The sequence below is a fragment of the Chelonia mydas genome, chromosome 1 (genome assembly GCF_015237465.2).
Source record: "Chelonia mydas isolate rCheMyd1 chromosome 1, rCheMyd1.pri.v2, whole genome shotgun sequence".
Lineage (NCBI taxonomy): Eukaryota > Metazoa > Chordata > Testudines > Cheloniidae > Chelonia > Chelonia mydas.
Genome location: NC_057849.1, coordinates 264835806 through 264862491, shown reverse-complemented (window position 1 = coordinate 264862491; position 26686 = coordinate 264835806). Strand labels below are relative to the sequence as shown.

Genomic DNA, 26686 nt, shown 5'->3' with positions numbered 1-26686 from the left:
TCCCAACGCCGCCCCCCAAAATCCGCGGCCCTGCCTGCTCCTGCAGGCGCTCCGCGTTTCCCCTCCTTCCTCATCCCTCTCAGGCTTGCCGCACGAAAGTGCTGGGAGGGAGGAGAAGCAGAGCGGCAGTGCGCTCAGGGGAGGAGGTGGAGCAGAGGTGAGCTGGGGGCGCGGGGAGGACTGCAGCAAGTAACCCAGGCTGGGGGGGCAGAGGAACCGCTCCCTGCCCCAGCTCACCTCCGTTCCACTGCTGCCTCCTCCCCCGAGCGCACCGCTGCTCCGCTTCCACCCCCTCCCTCCCAGGCTTGCCGCAGGAAACAGCTACCGGTGGGTTCAAACGAATTTGTACAAAAACTAAAACAAGTTCATAAGGGGCCAGGGATGGCAAAATCATTAATCCACCACTGGTTGTTTCCTTTATGTTTTCCAAGGAGATGATGATCTGATCTTAACTTTCATAAGGGAGAGTTTATGTACCCCTAAGTGTCATGAAGGAACATTGTGAGAAAGCTGTGACTTGAACAGCCATATGTTTATGGCTCACCTATTACTGCAGAATCTAGGTGCTAACAAAACAAGTTTGTCTGAAAATCCATGGTCTCTACCTCTCCTTCATTCAGCACCATAAATATTTTTTCTATAGAGAAATGATTCCTGGGCCATGCAGGAGTCTTATGTAGTTGCAGGAAGGCCAGTGGGAAAGAATGGGGGTTTGATTTCACTCTAACAGTGACAAGAGCTAATTTCATCCTGATCTCTGGTGGGGGAGTATTCTATAAATTGATACTAATTTAATGTCATTCAGTTAAGCATTTCTCCTAAAGTCTCTTTCTTGTTACAGGTTCCTTTTCATTTTCTTAACATGCATCATACCATTTTACCTTGTTTTTGCTCCCTAGGAGACCTAATTGTTGCTATTGCCAGTAAATTCTTCTGCAAGTATAGATTGTGTGGTAGTACAGAGTAACAGCATTTATTCCAATGTTAAAGTTGCAGCTGAGTTTCCATTATAAACTGCTTTGCTCCCTCTCTTAAATCAGTCATATTGGTTAGGTGTGGAGTTAGGATACAATTTTTCTCCCAAACTTCAAGTAAATTGGATAAGGGTTTTTTGAATCATGACACCTTCAAAATAAAGGACTAGAGAGAAGCCTTTTTGATCTCTCTCTAGCAAAAGAAGAGGAAGAAGAAAGATAAGTTAGCTTACTGGAAATGCCATGATGTTGTGCTCAGGACCAAAATTTATTTGATTATAATCTAATTTTGAGAGCTATGTGCTTTGGAATTTAATTTGGGATTTGGACGAGCTTACTTAGTATAGCCTGTCAAATGACCTGTGCTTGCTGCTTACTTGCTTTTTTTCTTTCTTAAAGTCTCTAACTCTTTCTATTTCAGAAAGAAATCTCAGAATATAATCCAATTGCTAAGGAACTTGTCTAAGGAAAGCAGAGGTTCCCAGGTGGGTACTCAGGGACACAGAAAAGAAGACAGTGGGAAAACACAAGTGCTTTTGTCTTTTCCAGCTGACAAAGTTCCTGTAGACAGTCCTGCTGCTCTGGGGCTCTCTCCCGATGATTGGGGTTTGTACACACATTACATACCTGAGTTTTGCCAGAACATTCTTTGTTACCAGAGGTGGTACATGAAAAGAAAAGGGACACTACTTGATTTTTGGAGTCCAGATTGTTTTTAGTGCTGGCACTTCTGGGAAAACAAAACATTTTTGTGACTTGTGGAAAATTTGATTTAGAAGTTACTGAGAGACAATAAAAAGTGACTGTAAAAATGATATTGTGGAGTTTGATGTTTTAGAGTGAAACTGCCCTTTAAAATGATTTGGTGATTTTTAGTTTATTTACTTCTTTCAAAAATGAAATGCCGGGGTGGGCGGGAGCGGGGAATCCCTTAGTATCATTAATAGTTTGGACACACCTTGTTGCCTTTTGTATGGAGCTTTTGATTGGCACTTACACTTTTCTTTTTGTGGAGTGTCATCATTGTCTTGTTCTTTCTTTAAAAAAAAAAAAGATTCTTGTGAAAAGCTAAGTCTTCTTGCAGGAAAACAAGTGTCAAATATTTCAATGCATCTTTCATTCATATTATAGATGTATTTGTTTTCAGTGGAATTTAATTGCTTAGTCCTTTGCTTGCTCTTTCCCCATCGCATGTTATATAACTTTTTATTGCAGTCTTTCAGAAAAGCAGAATAAAAGAAGAAAGGTTTGTAGGTGTAATTTATCTTCCACCCCTGTGGTTAATACCTTCTGTTAGGGTGTAAGTACTGCATGGTATCTCATGCTTGAAGCCATGAAGTGTGTTTCAAATATTTTATTATTCAGGAAAACAATATTTGAATTCATTTACATTGAAGGAAACATTAATATTTTTAACAGGTTGTACTAGTGTCAGGACAGCAAGACAGTCTCTGCTGGCTGGTTCTGTTCCGTTCTGTATCTGAACATCTGTCAAATCTATGCTCTTTCAACTGCACCCAGAACCATACTATTGGAATGTCTGTCTCTGAATGAGCTATAGTGCTCTGGGGGAGTGTTAATGAAAAAACATTCTTTAACTCTTTTGCCTTCCCAAAAGTCAGTGCAGATGGGTTTTGTAAGTTTAAGTTTTAAGTGTAAGTTGTAATTTAAAAGACATTGTGGTTCAAACATTCCCTTTAAAAGAAAAGGAGTACATGTGGCACCTTAGAGACTAACAAATTTATTTGAGCATAAGCTTTCGTGAGCTACAGCTCACTTCATCGGATCCATTCAGTGGGAAATACAGTGGGGAGATTTATATACATAGAGAACATGAAACAATGGGTGTTACCATACACACTGTAAGGAGAATGATCACTTCAGGTGAGCTATTACCAGCAGGAGAGCGGGGGAAAAAACCCTTTTGTAGTGATAATCAAGGTGGGCCATTTCCAGCAGTTCACAAGAACGTCTGAGGAACAGTGGGGCGTGTGTGGGGAAATAAACAAGGGAAAATAGTTTTACTTTGTATAATGACCCATCCACTCCCAGTCTCTATTCAAGCCTAAGTTAATTGTATCCAGTTTGTAAATTACTTCCAATTCAGCAGTCTCTCGTTGGAGTCTGTTTTTGAATTTTTTTTGTTGAAGAATTGCAACTTTTAGGTCTGAAATCGAGTGACCAGAGAGATTGAAGTGTTCTCCAACTGGTTTTTGAATGTTATAGTTCTTGACATCTGATTTGTGTCCATTTATTCTTTTACATAGAGACTGTCCAGTTTGACCAATGTACTTGGCAGAGGGGCATTGCTGGCACATGATGGCATATATCACATTGGTAGATGTGTAGGTGAACGAGCCTCTGATAGTGTGGCTGATGTGATTAGGCCCTATGATGGTGCCCCCTGAATAGATATGTGGACACAGTTGGCAACGGGCTTTGTTGCAAGGGTAGGTTCCTGGGTTAGTGGTTCTGTTGTGTGGTGTGTGGTTGCTGGTGAGTATTTGCTTCAGGTTGGGGGGCTGTCTGTAAGCAAGGACTGGCCTGTCTCCCAAGATTTGTGAGAGCGATGGGTCGTCCTTCAGGATAGATTGTAGATCCTTGATGATGCGTTGGAGAGGTTTTAGTTGGGGGCTGAAGGTGATGGCTAGTGGCGTTCTGTTATTTTCTTTGTTGGGCCTGTCCTGTAGTAGGTGACTTCTGGGTACTCTTCTGGCTCTGTCAGTCTGTTTCTTCACTTCAGCAGGTGGGTATTGTAGTTGTAAGAATGCTTGATAGAGATCTTGTAGGTGTCTGTCTCTGTCTGAGGGGTTGGAGCAAATACGGTTGTATCGTAGAGCTTGGCTGTAGACAATGGATCGTGTGGTGTGATCTGGGTGAAAACTGGAGGCATGTAGGTAGGAATAGCGGTCAGTAGGTTTCCGGTATAGGGTGGTGTTTATGTGACCATCGCTTATTAGCACCATAGTGTCTAGGAGGTGGATCCCTTGTGTGGACTAGTCCAGGCTGAGGTTGATGGTGGGATGGAAATTGTTGAAATCATGGTGGAATTCCTCAAGGGCTTCTTTTCCATGGGTCCAGATGATGAAGATGTCCTCAATGTAGTGCAAGTAGAGTAGGGGCATTAGGGGACGAGAGCTGAGGAAGCGTTGTTCTAAGTCAGCCATAAAAATGTTGGCATACTGTGGGGCCATGTGGGTACCCATAGCAGTGCCGCTGATTTGAAGGTATACATTGTCCCCAAATGTGAAATAGTTATGGGTGAGGACAAAGTCACAAAGTTCAGCCACCAGGTTAGCCGTGACATTATCGGGGATAGTGTTCTTGACGGCTTGTAGTCCATCTTTGTGTGGAATGTTGGTGTAGAGGGCTTCTACATCCATAGTGGCCAGGATGGTGTTTTCAGGAAGAACACTGATGGATTGTAGTTTCCTCAGGAAGTCAGTGGTGTCTTGAAGATAACTGGGAGTGCTGGTAGCATAGGGCCTGAGCAGGTAATCTACATAGCCAGACAATCGTGCTGTCAGGGTGCCAATGCATGAGATGATGGGGAGTCCAGGATTTCCAGGTTTATGGATCTTGGGTAGCAGATAGAATACCCCTGGTCGGTATTCTGTGTGGATTTGTTCTAGTGCTTTTTCAGGGAGTTTCTTGAGCAAATGGTGTAGTTTCTTTTGGTAACCCTCAGTGGGATCAGAGGGTAATGCCTTGTAGAAAGTGGTGTTGGAGAGCTGCCTAGCAGCCTCTTGTTCATATTCTGACCTATTCATGATGACGACAGCACCTCCTTTGTCAGCCTTTTTGATTATGATGTCAGAGTTGTTTCTGAGGCTGTGGATGGCATTGTGTTCTGCACAGCTGAGGTTATGGGGCAAGTGATGCTGCTTTTCCACAATTTCAGCCCGTGCATGTCGGTGGAAACACTCTATGTAGAAGTCCAGTCTATTGTTTCGACCTTCAGGAGGAGTCCACCCAGAATCCTTCTTTTTGTAGTCTTGGTAGGAAGGTCTTAGTATGTTGTTCAGAGGTGTGTTGGCAATATTCCTTGAGTCGGAGACGTTGAAAATAGGATTTTGGGTCACCACAGAACTGTATCATGTTCGTGGGGGTGGAGGGGCAGAAGGAGAGGCCCCGAGATAGGACAGATTCTTCTGCTGGGCTAAGAGTATAGTTGGATAGATTAACAATATTGCTGGGTGGGTTAAGGGAACCACTGTTGTGGCCCCTTGTGGCATGTAGTAGTTTAGAAAGTTTAGTGTCCTTTTTCTTTTGTAGAGAAGCAAAGTGTGTGTTTTATATGGCTTGTCTAGTTTTTGTAAAGTCCAGCCATGAGGAAGTTTGTGTGGAAGGTTGGTTTTTATGAGAGTATCCATTTTTGAGAGCTCATTCTTAATCTTTCCCTGTTTGCTGTAGAGGATGTTGATCAGGTGGTTCTGCAGTTCCTTTGAGAGCGTGTGGCACAAGCTGTCAGCATAGTCTGTGTGGTATGTAGATTGTAATGGATTTTTTACCTTCAGTCCTTTTGGTACGATGTCCATCTGTTTGCATTTGGAAAGGAAGATGATGTCTGTCTGTATCTGTACGAGTTTTTTCATGAAGTTGATAGATTTCCACTCCATACGGCTAAATTCAGTGCCTTGCATAATGACAGGTTTCAGAGTAGCAGCCGTGTTAGTCTGTATTCCTTTTCTTTTTGTGAATACAGACTAACATGGCTGCTACTCTGATTCCCTTTAAAGTAAGTTGGTTTGTTGGTTGTAAAACCACACATTTTACAAGTCTTTCTTCTATCTCCTTTCCTTTGGTAGATTTCCTTTGGAGCCTAGTGGCTCCACTTATACTCCATAGTTTACCTCCCTACCAAATGTTTTTTCTCTTGAATATGTTTAAAACCCTCAATTCTGCAAACATCTTTTTAAAAAATTGGAACACATTTATTCGGTGCTCATATTTAGGTAAAATCCTGGCTCAGTTAAGTGCCCCTCTGTAAGCAAGGCAAATGAAAATAATAGAATAATAGAAATTTAGGTCTGGAAGGGATCTAGAGTATTCATCAAGTCCACCCCCTGCACTGAGGTAAGACTAAGTAAATCTAGACCATTTCTGACATGTGTTTTTCTAACCTCTTCTTAAAAACCTCCAATGATGGGGATTCCACAATCTCCCTTGGAAGACTATTCCAGCTTTAATTGCCCTTTATATTTACAAGGTTTTTCCTAATATCTAACCAAAATCTCCATACAGATTAAGCCCATTATGTCTTATCCTACCTCCCATGGACATGGGGAACAATTGATCATCCTCTTTATAACAGCTCTTAATGTATTTGAAGGCTATCATCAGGTCTCGCCTCATTCTTCTCTCCAGGATAAACACACTTAGTTTTTTTTAACCTTTCCTTATCGGTCAGGTTTTCTAAATCTTCAGTCGTTTTCTTTGCTTACCTCTGGACTCTCTCCAGTTTATTCACATCTTTCCTAAAGTGTGGCATACAGAATTGGACAAGGTACTCCAGGTGAGGCCTCACCGTTGCTGAGTGCAACAGGAAAAATACCAATGTCTTACATATGAAACTATTCTTAATAAAACCCCAGAATGTTATTAGCCTTTTTCACAACTGCCTCACACTGTTGACTTGTATTCAATTTGTGATCCCCTGTAGCTCCCACATTCTTTTCAGTAGTGCCACCAACTAGCCAGCTATTCCCCATTTTGTATCTGTGCATTTGATTTTTTCCTTCCCAAGTGTAGTACTTTGCACTTGTCTTTATTAAATGTCATCTTGTGGATTTCAGACTAATTCCCCAGTTCTTCAAGATCATATTGAATTCTAATCCTGTCCTCCAAGAGCTTGCAACACCTCCCCACTTGATGTAAAATACAAGAGCTCATGGAGGACCTCGCCGAGCATAAACGTCCTCTACTCAATGCCATTATCAACGAGGGTCAGTTAATAGCCCGCACAGCGCTGCAAGCTTCAATGGATGTAGCGGACACAGGTGCCTGAACAGCTGTAGTTATGAGAAGAACATCATGGTTGCAGGCTTTGGGAATTCCAAATGAACTGCAACTAAAAGTGGAGGACCTCCCCTTTGATAGGGATAAACTATTCTCATCTCAAACAGACGACGTCCTCCATACCATGAAGGCCTTCCGAACGGCGCTGCATACACTAGGCATACAACCACCCCCTGACAAATGCCCTCACTTTACACCATACCAGAGGTCACGAGACACCTTGTTTAACTGTCAACAACCAAGATACTTCACTCAGAACAGACCCAAACAACGGGCTCAGAGACGACGAGCTCCACAGAACCAGGCGTCGTCCAGCCATCCATCTACATCAAAGCCACAATTTTGAAGTCTTGGTCGAGGGTATGCATGATTCCCCACACCTCTAGCACCAATAGATACCCTATCCCACAATTTTGGTCACCGCCTATGCCCATTTTACCATGCCTGGGCTGCGATAACCACAGATCAATGGGTTTTGGAGATCATACAATCTGGCTACACCATTCCTTTCAGCGCTGTCCCCCCTTCCCTGTTTCTCTTCAGGGACCCCTCTCATGAGCACCTTCTGCAACAGGAAGTAGACCACCTCCTACTGCTGGGTGCTGTAGAACCAGTACCACATCAATACCGAGGGAGGGTTTTTATTCCAAATATTTCCTGACCGAGAAGAAAGGATGGGGGTGGAGACCAATCTTAGATCTCCGAAAACTGAACAGGTTCATACGCAACCAGAGGTTCAAAATGGTCACTCTGGCCACAATAATCCCAGCACTAGATGAGGGGGACTGGTTTGCAGCCCTCGACATCCAAGAAGCATACTTCCATATTACAATACATCCTGCCCACAGACGGTTCCTGAGGTTCACAGGAGGACGCAACCACTACCAATTCAGGGTCCTTCCCTTCAGACTGTCTACTGCTCCCCGCATATTCTCAAAAACACTTGCGGTAGTAGTAGCACATTTACGATGCAAAGGGGTCATAAACTTCCCCTATTTGGACGTTTGCCTTCTCAAGGGTACTAACCGACAAGAGACGGCAGGCATGCTGAAGACCACAATAGACCTATTTCACCAGCTAGATCTACAGATAAATGAAAAGAAATCCACCCTGGAACCAACCCAGCAATTGGAGTTTATCGGAGCAGACCTAGACCCCATACAAGCTGAGGCAGTATTGCCATACAGCAGATTCACTACATTGATCAATCTTATTTCCATGGTGACTGTCGGCCCACAAACTTCAGTGAGGACATGCCTTCAGATTCTGGGACATATGGCAGCTACGACTTTCTTCATAAAGTATGCCAGACTCCATATGCGCTGTCTGCAGCACTGGTTGAGCACGGTCTGTGCACCCAGCAAACACTCTCTCAACAGACGTGTGACACTACCACCAAGGGTTATCCTCTTCCTACAATGGTGGACAAAGCCAGGGAATGTATGCTCTGGGATTCCCTTTCAACAAGACCCCCCATCAGTGACTATTACAACAGATGCCTCCTTGATAGGTTGAGGCGCTCACTTGCGTCACCACAATGTACAAGACAGGTGGTCTGCAACAGAAACCCGACTACATATCAATCTCCTGGAACTCCGTGCGGTACACAATGCATGCTGACACTTCCTCCCACTCATATGAGAAATCTCAATCTCTGTTCTCACCAACAATGTGGTGTGCATGTTTTACATCAATCGCCAAGGAGGAGCCAGGTCTCACTTCCTATGCGTAGAAGCCATGAATTTATGGAACTTCTGCATCCGCAACAATATAAACATCACAGCATCATACCTACCAGGGTGCCAAAACACTCCAGCCGACAACCTTAGCAGGCACTTCTCACAGGAACACGAGTGGGAAACCCACGACAGTGTTCTCGTCACAATATTCCAAAAATGGGGTCACCCAGTAATCGACCTTTTCGCCTCAGCAGCAAATCACAAATGTCCACTATTTTGCTCCAGGGCAGGCCTGGCACCGGAATCGTTAGGGGATGCCTTCCTCATCCCGTGGAACACATCACTCATGTATGCCTTCCTGCTGATATCACTGATCCCATGGGTCATCCGCAAGATACGACTCAACAGAGCATACATAATTCTCGTTGTCCCCACATGGCCCAGACAGACTTGGTTTCCATACCTCTCACGTCTACCAGTCTGTGCCTCACAACTGCTGCCTTTCCGGACGGACCTCCTGTCCCAGAACAACGGCCTGACACTCCATCCAGACCTAGCGAAACTCCATCTCAAAGCATGTTTCCTCTCTGTTCCAACATGGGGAATCGAACTGTTCGGAGAAAGTAAAACAGGTATTACTAAATAGCCATCCCCTCACCACTAGAAATGGTGCCACAAGTAGAGAAGATTCTTACCGCCACAAGTAGAGAAGATTTCCCTTTGGTGTCAGCAAAAACAGCTGGATGCGACCAAGGCGCCTCTCTCTATGATTCTAGACTACCTACTAGAACTGAAGGAAATGGGGTTAGCTCTAAGCTCTATTAAAGTACACCTCGCTGCCATTACAGCCCTCCATGAACAGATCGAAGGGGCTTCAATATTCGTTCACCCAATTACATGGCGCTTTCTAGCAGGTATACAGAACATGTACCCAGAAGTATGCCAACCTGCACCACCATGGGATCTTAATCTTGTGCTCAGCTGTCTCACAAGACCACCCTTCGAACCTCTAGCAACCTGCTCGCTCCTTCATATGTCAATGAAGGTCGCATTCCTAGTGCAATCATGTCTGCCAGAAGTGTCAGTGAAATAGGAGCATTGATGGCTGAACCACCGTACACTATATTTATCAAAGACAAAATTATGTTATGGCCTCACCCAAAATTCTTGCCCAAAGTGGCTATATTATATTATTATATTATAAAATTATATTAACCAAACCATACACTTACCCGCCTTCTATCCCAAGCCACATAACGACTCTCAAGAAGCAACGTTGCACATACTAGATGTCAAACGGGCTGTAGCCTTCGACTTGGACAGAACTAAATCATTCAGCAAGTCACCAAGACTGTTCATCTCTACAGCAGAGCGCTCCAAGGGCTCTACAATATCGACTCAGAGACTCTCCAAATGGGTCTCTACCTGTATACCTGTATACCTGTACCTTGCTACCACCTGCATCACAAAGAACTCCCCGTGGGCATCAGATCCCACTCACCGGGAGCCGTGGCGACATCAATTGCATTCTTGAACAATGTCCCCTGAATAGATATTTGTAGAGCTGCAACCTGGACATCAGAGTACACTTTTTCAAAACATTACGCTATCACCCAAGGCCTTGTCTCAGACTCTATCATTGGCCTTACAGTGTTCTCATCACACACTTATACATAACTCTGAACCCCTACCACCCCTGGTGGGGTACTGCTCTACAAGCACCTAGAGTGGAGAACCCACAGGGACACCACTCGAAGAAGAAGAAGAAGAAGTTGTTACTCACCCTGTGCAGTAACGATGGTTCTTCGAGATGTGTCCTCCTGTGGGTGCTCCACTACTTCGGAGTTCACACAGCTGAGCTGTGCGGTAGACAAGGAACGGAGGGACGGTCGGAGGAACATATGCTACAGGAGGTGCCAACGGCTGCACGAGACGACTCCTATGCACGCCCTTCCCCTGACTGAGTACTGCTGCGAGAAATCTCTGATCTCCAGCGCAGGGGCGCATCGACACCTAGAGTGGAGTACCCACAGGGACACACATCTCAAAGAACCATTGTTACTGCACAAGGTGAGTAACTTCTTCTTTTGCGGAATGCAAATTGGCTCTGGTTCAAAATCTGTCGGAAAGTCTATTTCTTCAGCAAGCTCAAGAGAATCTACCAGTATTCTTTCGAACCCTTCATCACTTCTGAATTCCTCCAGAATATTTGTAGTTTTCTGCAGTTTTTGAATAGCAGAATGTATGTTCAAGTTCTTTTCCTGAAGCTAGTGAGGTTAATCTCAAAAAGGATGATATACCACAAAATGAGTGAAGTCACAAATTTGAATTTGGAAAGACCATTTGCAGGAGCTTCTGCATCTGAATGTGTTGTATTTCCAGATGATCCAATAAAGAGAGTATCATCAGAAAATTTCAATTAGGGCATCATAAATGTTTCCACGTTCATAGCGAAGAGGCTTCAAAGTATCAATGCGACTCTACATCTTGTCTGAGTAAGTGGTTTCACAGTTAGAGAATTCACTTGGCGAGTCAATCTCCCAACGGCGTGTTGAGCCTGAGAAAAACACATACACACGTTGCACCAGGTCAAACAAACTGCTTGCCTCCAAACAGCATCTAGCAGCATCATTGACAACCAAATTCAGAGAACACGCACTGCAAGGAATGAAAAAGGCCCTAGAATTGATTTCCATCATTCTCCTTTGCACACCATTGTCTTTACCCTTCATATTACTCCCATTATCATAGCCTTGGCCACGTATGTTTTCAACAGATAATGACATCATTTCAAGCTCTTGTAGAATAGTTTCAGTCATAAATGCTCCAGTCGTCTCCTTCAGTGGTACGAAACCCCAAAAATGTTCCTTTATGAGCACTTTAACATTATCTTCATCTGCAGACTTTTCCATATCCACAAAACCAGTGATCATCATCATTTGTTCAACATGACTCACATCTGGTGTACAGTTCAGTATTATTGAAAAGTATTTTGCAGAATGGGCAGCTTCAACAATTTTCTTTTTAATGGCATTTGCTAGGATTTGAATCCGTTCATTCTGTATATTTTTTCCTAAGTAATGAACCTGTGTTTCATGATCTGTTATTTTACATAGATGCTCCTTCATGACTGGATCAAACAAAGGTAGGTGTTCAACAAATTTTAAAAGCCTTCCATTACCTGGAGTGTATAATTTTTTTCATTTCTTCTGCGGCTGTGGAAATCAGATGCTCTAATATTTGTTGCCAATATTTTTCTTTTTCCTTGATCACACGTAAATTTTCTTTGATAGTTTTTCCTTTATTCAATCGTAATTCAAGTTCTTTCCAATCTTGAAAACATTCCAAATGTTCTGTACTACTTTCAAGTGAAGAGAGAATTGAAGATATGTTTTTCCAATCCTTCGAACCATTTTCAGTAAGTGATGTACCAATTCCTTGATTTCTAAACAACTTGCAGCAAAAGCAAAACAGAGTCCTTCGACACTGAATATTGTAACCAGTTTCAATGAATTTCTTCCCCATTAATGAGTTTCCTCTTGTAATGCTGAGCAGAGAATTTTCTTTTATTTCCATCCTTAGGGAAGGGAAATTCATGAACTTATTCGGGTCCATGTTCCATGAGACTTTGCCGCACACTGTCATCACATCTGGGCCATGAAGCTGGGTCCCCATACTGTAACTTGTTTGTAACTTTCTCATCCTTTCTTCCTTCTACTTCGTTTACTTTAAATTTCTGCATGTATCTCTGAAGGTGAATAAATTTTCTCCACTTCCATATCAGTCTGATGCTGTGAGCTGCCTTCATCTAGAGGTAAGTTTCCATCATCTTGAGTTTCCAAACTGCTTTTTTTGTGGTTGTGAGTTACCCTCATCTCGAAGTAATATACCTTCATCTTGATGTTCCAAACTGCTTCCATGCGGATGTGAGCTAACCTCCTCTCTAAGTAAAATTCCTTCATCTGGATGCTGTGAACTGCTTCCATCTTTATTTGGATTAAAGAGAAGATATTTCAGGAAGGATCCCTGCTGTTTTGCTTGGTCCTTCTCCTTCTCAGCCTTTTGTTTACGGTACTCAGCTCCTGAGGGTTTTCTTTTTCCTCTTTCCGCCATGGGGTATTTGAATATTGTTATGTACTGTGCTCCCGACTGCAAGCATTATAGTGTTAAGGATGGCTTACACACCACATGGTTGGTGATTTAAACCACATTGCAGCCATCCCAACATGTCTTTTCACTGCTTAAAGGTTCAGTGATTAGTAACATACACTCCATTACCTATTAAAACAGTTAGTTACAGTGTTTACACAGAAACAAAATGATCTTTTTCAATATTATAACCTGACACCGGTTGTTTGGAAAGTAATCCCCTTCCTCACGGTTACCCGCTTGGAGTGTGATGTCATCACTTTCATAGTCTATTAAGCGTTAACGCTGTTACTTTTCTTTTATGGACCTTATTTATTACATGTGAACTAGTTATAACAAAGAAAAGTTCATAATTATACAGCCCAATAATAATGCTAGGGTTTATTAATGCTTAAATATGCTCACATTTTGGATTTATAATGCTGAAAGACATTATTCTTTATTCTTTGGCACCAAGAAATACAATTTTCCGCAGTATTCACTTGATTCTTAACCATCTACCTGCAACGTGTGTTAAAATGACCATTTGACATGTATCAACATGCAATATCTCCGCTCTACATAAATTTCCGGCTATGCAACCTGGATGTATATTCGAGTTAGGTGTCACTAGCATTGCAGCTCTTGTCGCTGGCAGATGTGTTTCATTGTGGCTGAGTTATTGCTTATCAAAATTGTGGAGTGGGACATCTTGACCCTATGTCGCAAATTGAAATTTTTTTTTTGCTAAAATATATTTTTTTGCAGTAAATAAGATTTGACATATTAATAAATTCTCAGAAATGTAGAGAAATGAATTATAATTCATATTCTCTCTGTACACGCATAGGAATTGAAATAATGACATCTTCGTTATTTTATTTGTATTTTTTTCATTTTATTTTTTTTTAAATTTGATTTTTTTCCTCAAATTTGGCACCCCATTTAACTTGGTGCCCTAGGTGACTGCCCAGTTCACCTATATGGATGGGTTGCCCCTGGTCGTAGAGCAGTTTTTAAACTAAGGGCTGGGGGAAAGCTGATAGGTGTGGAGGAGCACGTGGCTTGGACAGAGACATCCCTTAGGGGAGGCTCTATTAATGGAGATTCTCTATGTCCTAGAGAATAAGGAGTAAGGAGAAGAGGATGGAAGATGATAAAATGCAGGTCGGGACTGATGAGTCATAGTCAAAAGAAGAAAAGTCCCATTCAATTACATCATGTAATGGTAGACAGCTAAAAAGTGACCAGTTTTTCAAGTGCTTATATACCAATACTAGAAGTCTAAATAATAAGATGGGTGAAATAGAGTGCCTCGTATTAAATGAGGGTATTGATATAATAGGCATCACTGAAACTTAGTGGAATGAGGATAAGCAATGGGACACAGTAATACCAGGGTACAAAATATATCAGAAGGACAGAACAGGTCATGCCGGTGAGGGAGTGGCATTGTATATGAAAGAAAGCATAGAATCAAATGAAGTAAAAATATTAAATGAACCAAACTGTACCATAGAATCTCTATGGATAGTAATTCCATGCTCTAATCATAAGCATATAGCAGTAGGGATATATTACCGACCTCCTGACCTGGTTGGTGATAGTGACTGTGAAATGTTCAGGGAGATTAGAGAGGCTATTAAAATAAAAAACTCAGTAGTAGTGGGGATTTCATCTATCCCCATATTGACATGTCACTTCAGGACGGGATGCAGAGATAAAGTTTTTTGACACCTTAAATGACTACTTCTTGGAGCAGCTAGTCCTGGAACTCAGAGGAGAGGTAATTCTTGATTTAGTCCAAAGTGGAGCACAGGGTCTGGTCCAAGAGGTGAATATAGGTGGACTGCTTGGTAATAGTGACCATAATATAATTAAATTTAACATCCCTGTGGTGCGGAAAACACCACAGCAGCCCAACATTGTAGCATTTAATTTCAGAAAGGGGAACTACACAAAAATGAGGAGCCAAAAGTGAAATACCTGCAAGCTGCATGGAAACTTTTTAAAGACACCCTAATAGAGGCTCAACTTAAATGTATACCCCAAATTAAAAAAAGGAGTAAGAGAACCAGAAAAGTGCTACTGTGACTAAGCAACAAAGTAAAAGAAGCAGTGAGAGGCAAAAAGGCATCCTTTAAAAAAATGGAAGTTAAAGCCTAGTGAGGAAAATAGAAAGGAGAATAAACTCTGGCAAATGAAATGTAAAAATATAATTAGGAAGGCCAAAAATGCATATGAGGAACAGCTAGCCAAAGACTCAAAAAATAATAGCAAAAACTTTAAGTACATCAGAAGCAGGAAGCCTGCTAAACAACCAGTGGGTCCACTGGCCGATGGAGATGTTAAAGGAGCACTCAAGGATGATAAGGTCATTGTGGAGAAACTAAATGAATTCTTTGCATCAGTCTTCATGGCTGAGGATGTGAGGGAGATTCCCAAACCTGAGCCATTCTTTTTAGGTGACAAATCTAAGGAACTGTCCCAGATTGAGGTGTCATTAGAGGATGTTTTGGAACAAATTGATAAACTAAACATTAATAAGTCACCAGGACCAGATGGTATTCACCCAAGAGTTCTGAAGGAACTCAGATGTGAAATGCAGAATTGCTAACTGTAGTCTGTAACCTATCATTTAAATCAGCTTCTGTACCAAATGACTGGAGGATAGCTAATGTGATGCCAATTTTTAAAATGGGCTCCAGAGGTGACCCCCATCAATTACAGGCTGGTAAGCCTGATTTCAGTACCGGGTAAACTGGTTGAAATGATAGTAAAGAACAAAATTGTCAGACACACAGATGAACATAATTTGTTGGGGAAGAGTCAACATGGTTTTTGTAAAGGGAAATCATGCCTCACCAATTGACTAGAATTCTTTGTGGGGGTCAACAAGCATGTGGAGAAGGGGGATCCAGTGGATATAGTGTACTTAAATTTTCAGAAGGCCTTTGACAAGGTCCCTCACCAAAGGCTCTTACGCAAAGTAAGCTGTCACGGGATAAGAGGGAAGGTCCTCTCATAGATTGATAACTGGTTTAAAAATAGGAAACAAAGGATAGGAATAAATAGTGAGTTTTCAGAATGCAGAGAGGTAAATAGTGGTGTCCCCCAGGGGTCTGTACTGGGCCCAGTCCTTTTCAACATATTCATAAATGATCTAGAAAAAGGGGTAAACAGTGAGGTGGCAAAATTTGCAGATGATACAAAATTGCTCTAGTTAAGTCCCAGGCAGACTGCGAAGAGCTACAATAGGATCTCACAAAACTGGGTGACTGGGCAACAAAATGGCAGATGAAATGTTGATCAATGCAAAGTAATGCACATTGGAAAACACAATCCCAACTATACATATAAAATGATGGGGTCTAAATTAGCTGTTACCACTCAAGAAAGAGATCTTGGAGTCATTGTGGATAATTCTCTGAAAACATCCACACAATGTACAGAGGCAGTCAAAAAAGCAAACGGAATGTTGGGAATCATTAAGATAGGGATAGATAACAAGACAGAAAATGACATATTGCCTCTCTATAAATCCATGGTACGCCCACATCTTGAATACTGCGTGCAGATGTGGCTGCCCCATCTCAAAAAAAAAAAAATACTGGCACTGGAAGAGATTCAGAAAAGGGCAGCAAAAATGATTAAGGGTATGGAATAGCTGTCATATGAGGAGAGATTAATAAGACTGGGACTTTTCAGCTTGGAAAAGAGACGACTAAGGGGGGATATGATAGAGGTCTATACAATCAAAAAGTGAATAGGGAACTGTTATTTACTCCTTCTCCTTACACAGGAACTAGGGGTTACCAAATGAAATTAATAGGCAGCAGGTTTCAAACAAACAAAAGGAAGTATTTTTTCACAGAACGCACAGTCAGCCTGTGGAATTCCTTACCAGAGGATGTTGTGAAGGCCAAGACTATAACAGGGTTCAAAAAAGAACTAGATATGTTAATGGAGGATAGGTCCATCAATGGCTATTAGCCATTGGCGGGGGAGAGGGGTAGCTCGGTGGTTTGAGCATTGGCCTGCTAAACCCAGGGTTGTGAGTTCAATCCTTGAGGGGGCCATTTAGAGATCTGGGGCAAAAATTGGGGATTGGTCCTGCTTTGAGCAGGGGGTTGAACTAGATGACCTCCTGAGGTCCCTTCCAACCCTATGATCCTAAGATGGATAGGGATGGTGTCCCTAGCCTCTGTTTGCCAGAAGCTGGGAATGAGCAACAGGGGATGGATCACTTGATGATTGCCTGTTCTGTTCATTCCCTCTGGGGCACCTGGTATTGGCCACTCTTTGAAGACAGGATACTGGGCTAGACGGACCTTTGTTCTGACCCAGTATGGCTGTTCTTATGTTTTTGATAACTATCAGTTAATCCATTTAATGTGTGCCATATTAATTTCATAGTGTTCTAGTTTTTTAATCAAAATGTCATGCAGTACCAAGTCAAATGCCGTACAGAAATTTAAATATATTATATCAATACTATTAAATTTATCAACCAGACTTGTGATCTTATCAAAAGAAGATATAAAGTTAGACAGGATCTATTTTCCATAAACCTGTGTTGATTTTCATTATTTATATTACACTCCTTTAATTCTTCATTAATCGAGTCCTGTATCATTAATCGAGTCCTGGACCCCCTGCCCCCTGTATCAGCTACTCTATCATCTTGCCCAGGCTTGATGTGAGACTGAAAGACCTATAATTATATCTGGGTTATCCCTTTTACTCTTTTTTTTTTTTTACTCTTTTCAAATTGAAGTCTTCCACGATCACATTATAGATAGACTGACCGGCTCCTTACGCACCTATTTCCTAGTGGGATTTGGTGGTCTGTAGCAGACACCAGCTAACATCCCCATCTTATGCTTTATCTGTTAGGACATAGATTCATAAGCATTCAAGATAATTTTCTTCCAAGTTATCAGTGTTTTGGAAACAGGTAATGCCCTTTTTTATAGAGTGCTACTCCCTCCTCTCCCCTTTTGTCTACTTGATCCTTTCTAAATAGGTTATAACTAAGAATATGATTTGGTCATGGAGGTCATGGATTCCGTGACTTTAACAGATCTCTGTGACTTCTTCAGCTTGGGAATGGGGTTCTGGCTTGGGCTTCAGCCCCACCATGGTCATACCCTGATTTTGTACATTTTTACCATGACTGCTCCGTGAATTTTGTCTAATTTTAATGTGACAAAATCATATCCATAGTTATAACCATTGATTTAAATTTCCAATCATGGGAATCTCAGCAGTAATACCAACTTGATCAAATTTGTCCTTATAAATGAGCAGTTCCAGTTCCAATTCCTCTTATTTGTTACCCAAGCTCCTAGCATTGGTGTATAGGCAATTAAAGAATTTATTTTCTTCATGTCTGTTGGTTTCTTGATTAACTTGTTCACAATATCTCGATTTTTTGTGCTGAGTGCTCATATTGTCCCTCTTTTTACCCTTCCCTTTTGTTATTTAACGCCCTCCTGACTACACTAGCCAGCTTGTCCCCAAGAAGATTAATCCCTTTTCTCCTGAGATGGAGGCTATTCAATCTATAGAGCTCCCTCTCCCCATAGAAGATGGATTAACGTTCCACAAACACTCCTCCACTTACCTAACCACTTTGGTTCACTTCTAGAGTCTTCTGCCTTCTGTCTTCCTGTGGTCGTAGCATAAGAAGTATCTCAGAAGATGTCTTGGATATTCTTCTTCAGCATACTTATGAGTTTCATGAAGTCATCTGTATTCTGTGACATGTGTCATTAGTGCCAATATGAACTTTCACCAATGGATCCTTTCCAATCAACTTCAAAAACCTATTCAATCTTAAAGTGATATCTTGTGTCTTAGCGCCAAGAAGCAGAACACCATCCTGTAATCTGCCAGAATGTTCTGTCAATTGTCATTTTCAAATGTCCCTTGCAGAATGTTCTTTCAATTCTTCTGAATATTGAATCCCCATCTGGGATCGTCTGCCTTCCTTGGATAGTTGGAGAAGTCTTGGAAAAGATCACAATCAGGTTGGGACAAGCTGCCATCCACAGGCATGTCCCAAACAGCTCTCCATTCCCTTGGACTAGCTGGATTTTGAGAGGCATCTTCCACAGTTTGAATGTTGAGGACCTAGTATTGATTGTGCACTCACCTTATAGGGGTTTCATCCAGAGCACATTTCTCTAGTTTGCTTATGAGAATGTCATGTGGGACTGTATCAAAAGCATTACTAACATCAACATAAGATAAGATGCCTGCAGCTCCCTCCCAAGCAGTAGGCCAGTGTCCCTGTCAAAGAAGGGAAATTAAGTTGGGTTGGTGTGGTTTCTTCTTGCCAAATCCATCCTGGCTATTCCTTATAACCTTATTATCCTCTAGATGCTTACAAACTGATTGCTTAATTTGTTCCAGTATCTTTCCAGGTGTTGAAGTTAGGCTGACTGGTTGTAGGGAGCCAGGGTGGCTCCCCTCTGAACCAGAGGGTAAAGAGCCACCCTTTCAGCCTGAGTGGGCGGGGCCAGGCCAAGCTTCTCCCAATCCCTGGAAGGGGAAGGGTGGGACAGGAAGTACAAAGGGCGGGGCCCTCTGCCCAGTGAGGAGAGCACCAGGGAGGGAGACAGACACAGGCTGCTGGCTGCTTCCTCGCGATCCTGCTGCTGACCCAGGCAAAGCCCTGGGCAAGGAGGAGCCTGACCGGGAGGAAGGCCTGTGGCAACCAGGGCTGCCAGCCGCTGAATACCCAGAGGACCTGGAGGGGCCTGACTGCAGCCTGGGCCAGCGTGAGTCCGATACCGAGGGGGAGCGGGAGTGGCCTGCAGCGGAATACCCGGACGAGACGGAGGGACCGGAGTGGCCTGCAGCGGAATACCCGGACGAGACGGAGGGACCGGAGTGGCCCGCAGCGGAATACTCGGACAAGATGGAGGAACCGGAGCTGCCCACAGCGGAATACCCGGAGGAGATGGAGGGACCGGAGCGACCCGCCTGAGAGACGGGGTAGGAAGTAGCCCAGGGGCCGAACTACACCATGGGGTGGGTGTGTTTGGTCAGCGGGCGCGGATGGCCCCGCTGACCCAGCAGCGGGACTTTCGCCTCCCGCCACTGTCAGGGCCCTGGGCTGGAATGCAGTGGAGTTGGGTGGGCCTGCGTTCCCCTACCCCGGCGCTCCCCTGCCTGAGGGGCGCACCACTGACTCCGGCCGGCACACCTTCCCCGCTAATTCCCCAACGCCCGGAAGGTGTGGCTGAGGCCGGCCACGGAGACCATAGCTCTCCATCGCCCCTAGGGGCTCGGAGGACCGACCAACGCCTGTCACACTGGTCTATAATTCCCCAGTTCCTCTTCGTTTCCCTTTTTTAAAGTTAGATACTAGGTTTGCCTTTCTCCAGTCCTCTGGGACCTCACCCAGAGTTCCTCCATGAGTTCTTGAAGATAATTGCTAACTGTTCCAAGATTGCTTCAGCTAGTTCCTTAAGTACCCTAGGATGAATTGCAGCAGGCCCAGCCAGCTTGAATACATCTAACTTATCTAAATATTGTTTAACCTGTTCTTTCCCTAATTTGGCTTGCGTTCTTTCTCCCTTGGTAATATTGCAGTTGAGTATCTGGTCTCCGTCAACCTTTTAATTGAAGATTGAAGCAAAATAGGCATTAAGCACTTCAGCTTTCTTGATGTATCAGTTTTTGGTTTCAAAGATGTCATGGAGAAAGGAAGCAACGTAATGGTTTGTTAAACATGGGCCCAGTTCACTCAAGAAGGCATCTCTGATAAGTTATCCATTGCCAACTAGGAATAGTTGCAGCGTTTGACCTTTCAGTATTAGATGGTATACAGATCTTGTGCCAATATTCTTGTTCCTCAGGACTATTTCTCTTTTATGTTGGTAGTGCATTTGTGTATAATAATATCACGCTTTTCGTGTGTGTGTGTGTGTACACACTATAGAAAAGCTTGATGTTGTACGCATGCGCACACACACCAATATCATTTAGATTTAACTAGTTTTTTATTTAATTTTGAATTCTCACCATAATGTATGACTATATGGCAGGTGCCTATATTGTGCTTTCACTGGGATACAGTTCATGGAACTGGGTAGAATTACCGTGTCTTGATACTTATCAGTATAGCTCTTACCACTTGTTGAGTCTCCTCCCCCCACAGCTTGTTTGGAACAGTTTTACAGCTTCACGTTGACTTTCAAGCCTGTTGATTGTAAAGATACTACAATGAAACCACAGTCCCCTGTTGATGCAATAATATAAGGATGACTGGGGAAGAATGCTTACCAGGAGGACAGAAAGGTGAGGAGTACAGCTGGTGGGAACTTTGACACAATCCTTTTCCGTTGGAGAATGTGGTTCCACTGATTTTGAAATGCTCCACAAAATAGTGTCTATTTTGCTAAAATTTTGTTTAGGGGAGAAAAGTTGAAAAAAGTTCTGACAATGTTGAAATGTTCCATTTTTGATATATTTAGAATGGAATGTTTCAGTATTACATTTTGAAACTTCTTATTGTGACGTTTTATTTTGTATTATTATGTATTTCAGAGTAATTCAAAATCTACACTAAATATTAATCCAAAACCATTTTTTCCTGAATTTTTTTGCACAGTATTTTGAAATGTTTGGATTTGTTTTGATTTGGCACTAAGCCAAATCTTGAAATCTCAAAACCCTTTGCAAAATGGAATTTTTGCAATCCACACAGCTCTAGTTATGAGTAAGATTTGTAAGGGTTGGAAGGAGTATGGCTCGTTCTGAACTCTGCCATGCTTTGTGAACCTCCATGTATTTCAGTTTCCTCCTTTGCAAAACTGGTAGAACCATATGGATCTTGCAGAAGTACCTGGGAGACATTACCGTAAAGAACTGTGAAATCATCAGATGAAAGGCACTGTGGAATTAAAAAAAATATTAACTTATATTAGGTATGTTCAAATGGGGATCATAAGTCACTGCCTTCAGGATATACATTTTTCTTCACTTTTAGTTAAAATTTAGTGGAAGAGTGGGAAACACTGCATGAATTTCTCACCTCCCAGTATCCCCACTCCCTCCCACAAACAAATAGGAGTCATGTGTTAGGAAAGTTTTGTCATTATAAGACATTATTCAGGAAGATATACTGGTGTGACAGAAGAGTCATTACCAGGCAGAATGTACACTGGGCGTTGAGTTTGCCATCTATATATATGCATCAGATGCTATGTACTGTTCTTGTCTCTAATTTTAATTTTGTCAGTTGGTAGTTGGTGGGCTTTTAAGACTTGTACTAAAGATACAGTTTAAAACGTATGCTTTAATTTGTTAGAGTTCTTCCAATCACCATTCCATTAAAAGGATTATCATCATTTCCTAAATGTTTGCTTGGAAGAGCAAACCATAAATCCACCTAGAAAACTGTCCATGTCATGGAATGATTTTGTAAATGAAATGGCAGATGAGGAAATGCATCATTCTCAAAAGGCCTCTGGGCACATACACATGTTCCAGACAGTATTATAAGCGTCCTTCCAGCATAACTGAAATATCAAAATCTCATAAACATCACCTAGTTTTTATTTGAATTAACTTGCAGCCATTGTCTGGACATCTGTGACCGAATTTCAGTCTAACAGTGTATCAGCACTGACAATGCTTATAATATCAGATAGGAGTATGAAAACAGTGACTTGAAACTGAGACATCCTTATTATAGCTCCTACTGGTTTGGTTAGAAGGGAGGTTCTTTTCTGCTGACTGAGCGTTTGAGTCTCAGTTATGAGCAAGGTGTAGATACACATACTAAGTCTGGAGATTGGATGAGCAACTCTGATAATTGGAGGGGGGGATTTTGACAATAGGGCAGCCATCTAAAGTAGGATTTTCTAAAGTACCTAGTGTCAACCCAAAGAGACAAGAGGGAGAAACAAAACTGTTACCTTTTAAGAAACTACACAGGGGAACTACATGAGGCCAAAGATAGGCCAGTGAGATGTGTCATAGCCAACATCAGCCAAGGGATGATGCAAAAGAATCAATGGAAAACAAAAACCCTGAGGACTGTCAGCAAGGTTACCATTAGTCTTTAGCTTCTCTCTCTGGACTCATGCTAAATGCTATTGCTGTTGAAATATCTAACATAAACCTTGCAGTTAAAGCCACTAGTGACCCTATCAAATCATTCTTAAAACTATGACCTAACCTAAAGTCTCATATTAATCTGTTTCAAATTAATCAAGTGGGGTTCTGCCTAATGTCAGTTAAAGACAAGGAATAAATTGAAGGATTGAAGGGTACTTAGCAAAGTCAACAGCTAAATAAATCACTAAGGAGAACAGACCTAGTTTAATAAATAAACTGTGATCAGGGAATTTATTATCTGAGCAATAACTATTCCAAAGTAATATGCTCTCTCAGGAGCCATAAAAGCCAAGATGTCTTCTCTTTATTCTCAGCCATCTGAAAAACTATACCTTGGACACACAGAACTACCTCCCAAGTGAAAGGACAAATGTCTCTCAGGGAATTAGACCTATGATATTAATAAAACTGTGGAATAGCTGGAAACAGACATCCATCTTGACTGTGGAAAAATACAGGAGACTCAAATATAATACATAAGTTCATACAGCAAGTCAGTACCAGAACCATGACTAGAATCCAGCTCTTCTGTCTTCCAGGAGACTCCTATACAACGAACCATGCTGCCTGTCTTATACCTCCGCATGGTATAAATAACTTTTATGTTTTGCTTTAGGGTCACAAGAGTGCTCTTTCATATTCCTCCTCTCTTCCACATTTCCTCTCTGTCTGACCCATAAGAGTATGTCTACACTGCAGCTGGGAATGTGCCTCCCAGTTTGGGTAGACAGACTTATATTAGCTCTCCTCGAGCTAGGGCACTAAAAATGGCAGTGTAATATTGCAGCATAGGCAGCAACTTGGGCTAGCTTCCTGAGTTTAAGCCCGCTCAACCCCGGGGTCCGAGCAGATGGGTAGCCCACTCTGTTGCCTATGCCACGATGTCACACTGCTGTTTTTAGTGTGCTAGCTTGAGCAGAGCTAGTGTGAGGCAGTCTACCCAGGCTTGGAGGCATGCTCCCAGCTGCAGTGTAGACATACCCTAAGACTCAGCTTACATACCATTCAGCATTTTGAATATCTGAAAACATGATTCAGCTTTACATAAGATAAGTATTAGCCCAGATCAGGGATCATAAATTCAAGAAATTGTTACAATTAAAAAGATGTAATGGTGTGTAAATTTTCCTACGTGTAGCCAGGTGATTAGGGGACACTGCAGCCAGAATGGGGAAGCAGACTCCTTGAAAACTTATAAATTACATTTTTTCTAGCTTTCTACAAGTGCTGAAAATGTAGGACTTTGTCTTGAATTTGTAAAAGGTGACTGATACTACTAGCTTTAAAAGCAGTAGCAACCAACAGAGAAACTATAGCTAATGGTTACTTACTTGAGTGCTACCTATATACTAGGCAAGTGGTGAGCAGAATACCGAGAAAGGAAGTGGGTGAAATCCTGCTTCCATTGAAGTCAGGTGGCAATTTTTCCATAGGCTTCAGTGGGGGCTGGGATTTTACCCATTGTCTCTAACCCAAATGAGGCTCCAGCTTATGATCCTGATCCTGCCTGCCTTTTCTACTGAAAAAACTTTTAATGATGCCAGTGGAAATATTGGGTGTGCAAATATTGCAGAATCAGGCCTGTAGGTATTGTCAAAAGTGGTCTCTTTGCTAACTTGGACTTGCTTCTTGACTTTTGTATACATACTTAACTGTATGTAGTGTAACAAACAGGAGTCTTTCTCCATTTCTTCCTTCTTTTTTTACTCCATGTAAGATTTCTGTTGCTGAATGTTATTGTTTAGTATTGCTTTTGAAACAATTTTGTGATATTAAACAACTTGCAGTTGCTGGGCTGGATGGTTCACATAGATTATACTAGCTTTCATCAGTTAATTAGAACACTCCCTTTATCAAGGCAGCCATGGAATATTCTTAAGATGTTAAATGTAATATAAAAACCATTCTTATAACAAAAAAAAAAACATTTCAAATGGTTACAGCACCATAATAAAGAATATTCATTCTTCATAAATGACATTGAAACTGTTTGGTGTCAAAATCAATTATTGGCCTGTCCCTCTATTATTTAAATTTCACACCTGTCTCATTCAGGGCTTGATCCAAAGCCAATTAAAGTCTCAGTAGGAATCTTTCCATTGACTTCAATGGGTTTTGATCTGGCCTTCAGTTATTAAGCCAAGCCATAGAGCAGTGGTTCTTAAACTTCAAAGCCCTGACCCTTTTTTATGCCATCAGTATTTTCATGACTTATCAGAATCCTCAATTCTTAGTAATGACTTTCCCTACTCTGCAAATAAATTACTAGAGTAGAATTTATAATCTTCATTTTGTTAGCAGCATACACAAAAATGTATATTTGTACAGATTTGCTCCCAAAATGTACTACAATTTAAACTAAATCCAATAACTTGCCTTTCTTTTATTAACATTAATGGTTAATCAGATTGAATCTGTCTGGAATTGCAAATCCGTTCAAGGAGCAGCGTGAAGTTTATCAGGCATAAAAGTAGTTCATTCTTGACACTTAGCTGGTGACTGAACTTATTTTTAATGGCAACTGTTCTTGAAAATCCTGCTTCATGCAGACATGAAGAAGCAAACGAAAGAAGCCCTCTTGGCACCTATTGGGGGGAAAAAAGTAATAGATATTTGCATTTCACTGAGCACCAAAACTGACACCCGTCTTCACTTGCAATCTGCAACTTCAGTGATTCATCGCAAGACAATCAATAAATCTTGCACATCTGGTAGCAATGTGACTTTATTGATTCCCCTTCCTCAACAATGGGCTCAAATCCTCAGGGAAGAATTCTTCAAATATGACCTTAAGTTGGAACAGGTGTCTGCAGGATCTTGCATAAAGCGAATGGGGCTGTTTACATCTTTTACAGCTATTGTTTCAGTTTCAGACCATCTGCAGATTCAGACAGGCATTTTTGAGGTTATCTTTATGACCATAAGGACAAGAGGTACAGGGGTGTGTGTGTGTTAAGAAAAACATTTAAAAAAAAAAAGACAACCTCTGTTCCACTCCCACTTTGGGAACCCCTGCTATTGAGGAAAGACAGGGATTCTGTGAAGCTGGGCAAGTCACTTAGGCCCAGATCCTCACAGGTATTTTGGTACCTAATTTCTATTGATTTCTATGGCTGTTAGGAGTCTAAATTCCTTAGAGGATGTGGGTCTTAATCTGTTTGTGCTTTAGTTCCCAGTTTGTAAAGTGGGGATAATTCTTACGTACTTAACATGGGTGATGTCAGGATAAAGCAATCACTAATTGTGAGATTCTCAGATAGGTATATTGGTGATAGGTACATTCCCAATATCTATGACAGTATGAATTCATAGAAAAATTGCGCCACAGAGATTTCTAATGTTCAGAAAAATCAACTGTAAAAAGTCTTAATGGTGTTTAATGTTGGAATATTTGTTTAGCAATAGTATTGTTGGAATTTAACCAGTTAGAAAAGCCATCTGTTAACATTAATCCCAAGGATGTATATGTCTGTTACATGTCTACCTTGAAAGTGAATATCATCTAACTTTAATGGAGATAAGTTTAAAGATGCTTGTGGATATTTGTTGGAATTATTGATAAACTGTAAAGAACAAGAAGCAATGGTCTCAAGTTGCAGTGGGAGGAGGGTGGTGAAGCACTGGAATGGGTTACCTAGGGAGGAGGTGGAATCTCCATCCTTAGAGGTTTTTAAGGCCCAGCTTGACAAAGCCCTGGCTGGGATGATTTAGTTGGTGTTGGCCCTGCTTTGAGCATGGGATTGGACTAGATGA

At 41.8% G+C, this 26686-nt stretch overlaps 1 protein-coding gene across 1 annotated transcript in view; it reads left to right on the top strand.

The window, feature by feature from the left end:
• Nucleotides 1–26686, top strand: part of LOC122461348 — a 236386-nt gene that overhangs the window by 77432 nt on the left and 132268 nt on the right. The window contains exon 2 of the mRNA XM_043545689.1: nucleotides 1396–1459. The gene's annotated coding sequence lies outside the window, so the exon portion shown is untranslated. The remainder of the gene's footprint in view (nucleotides 1–1395; nucleotides 1460–26686) is intronic.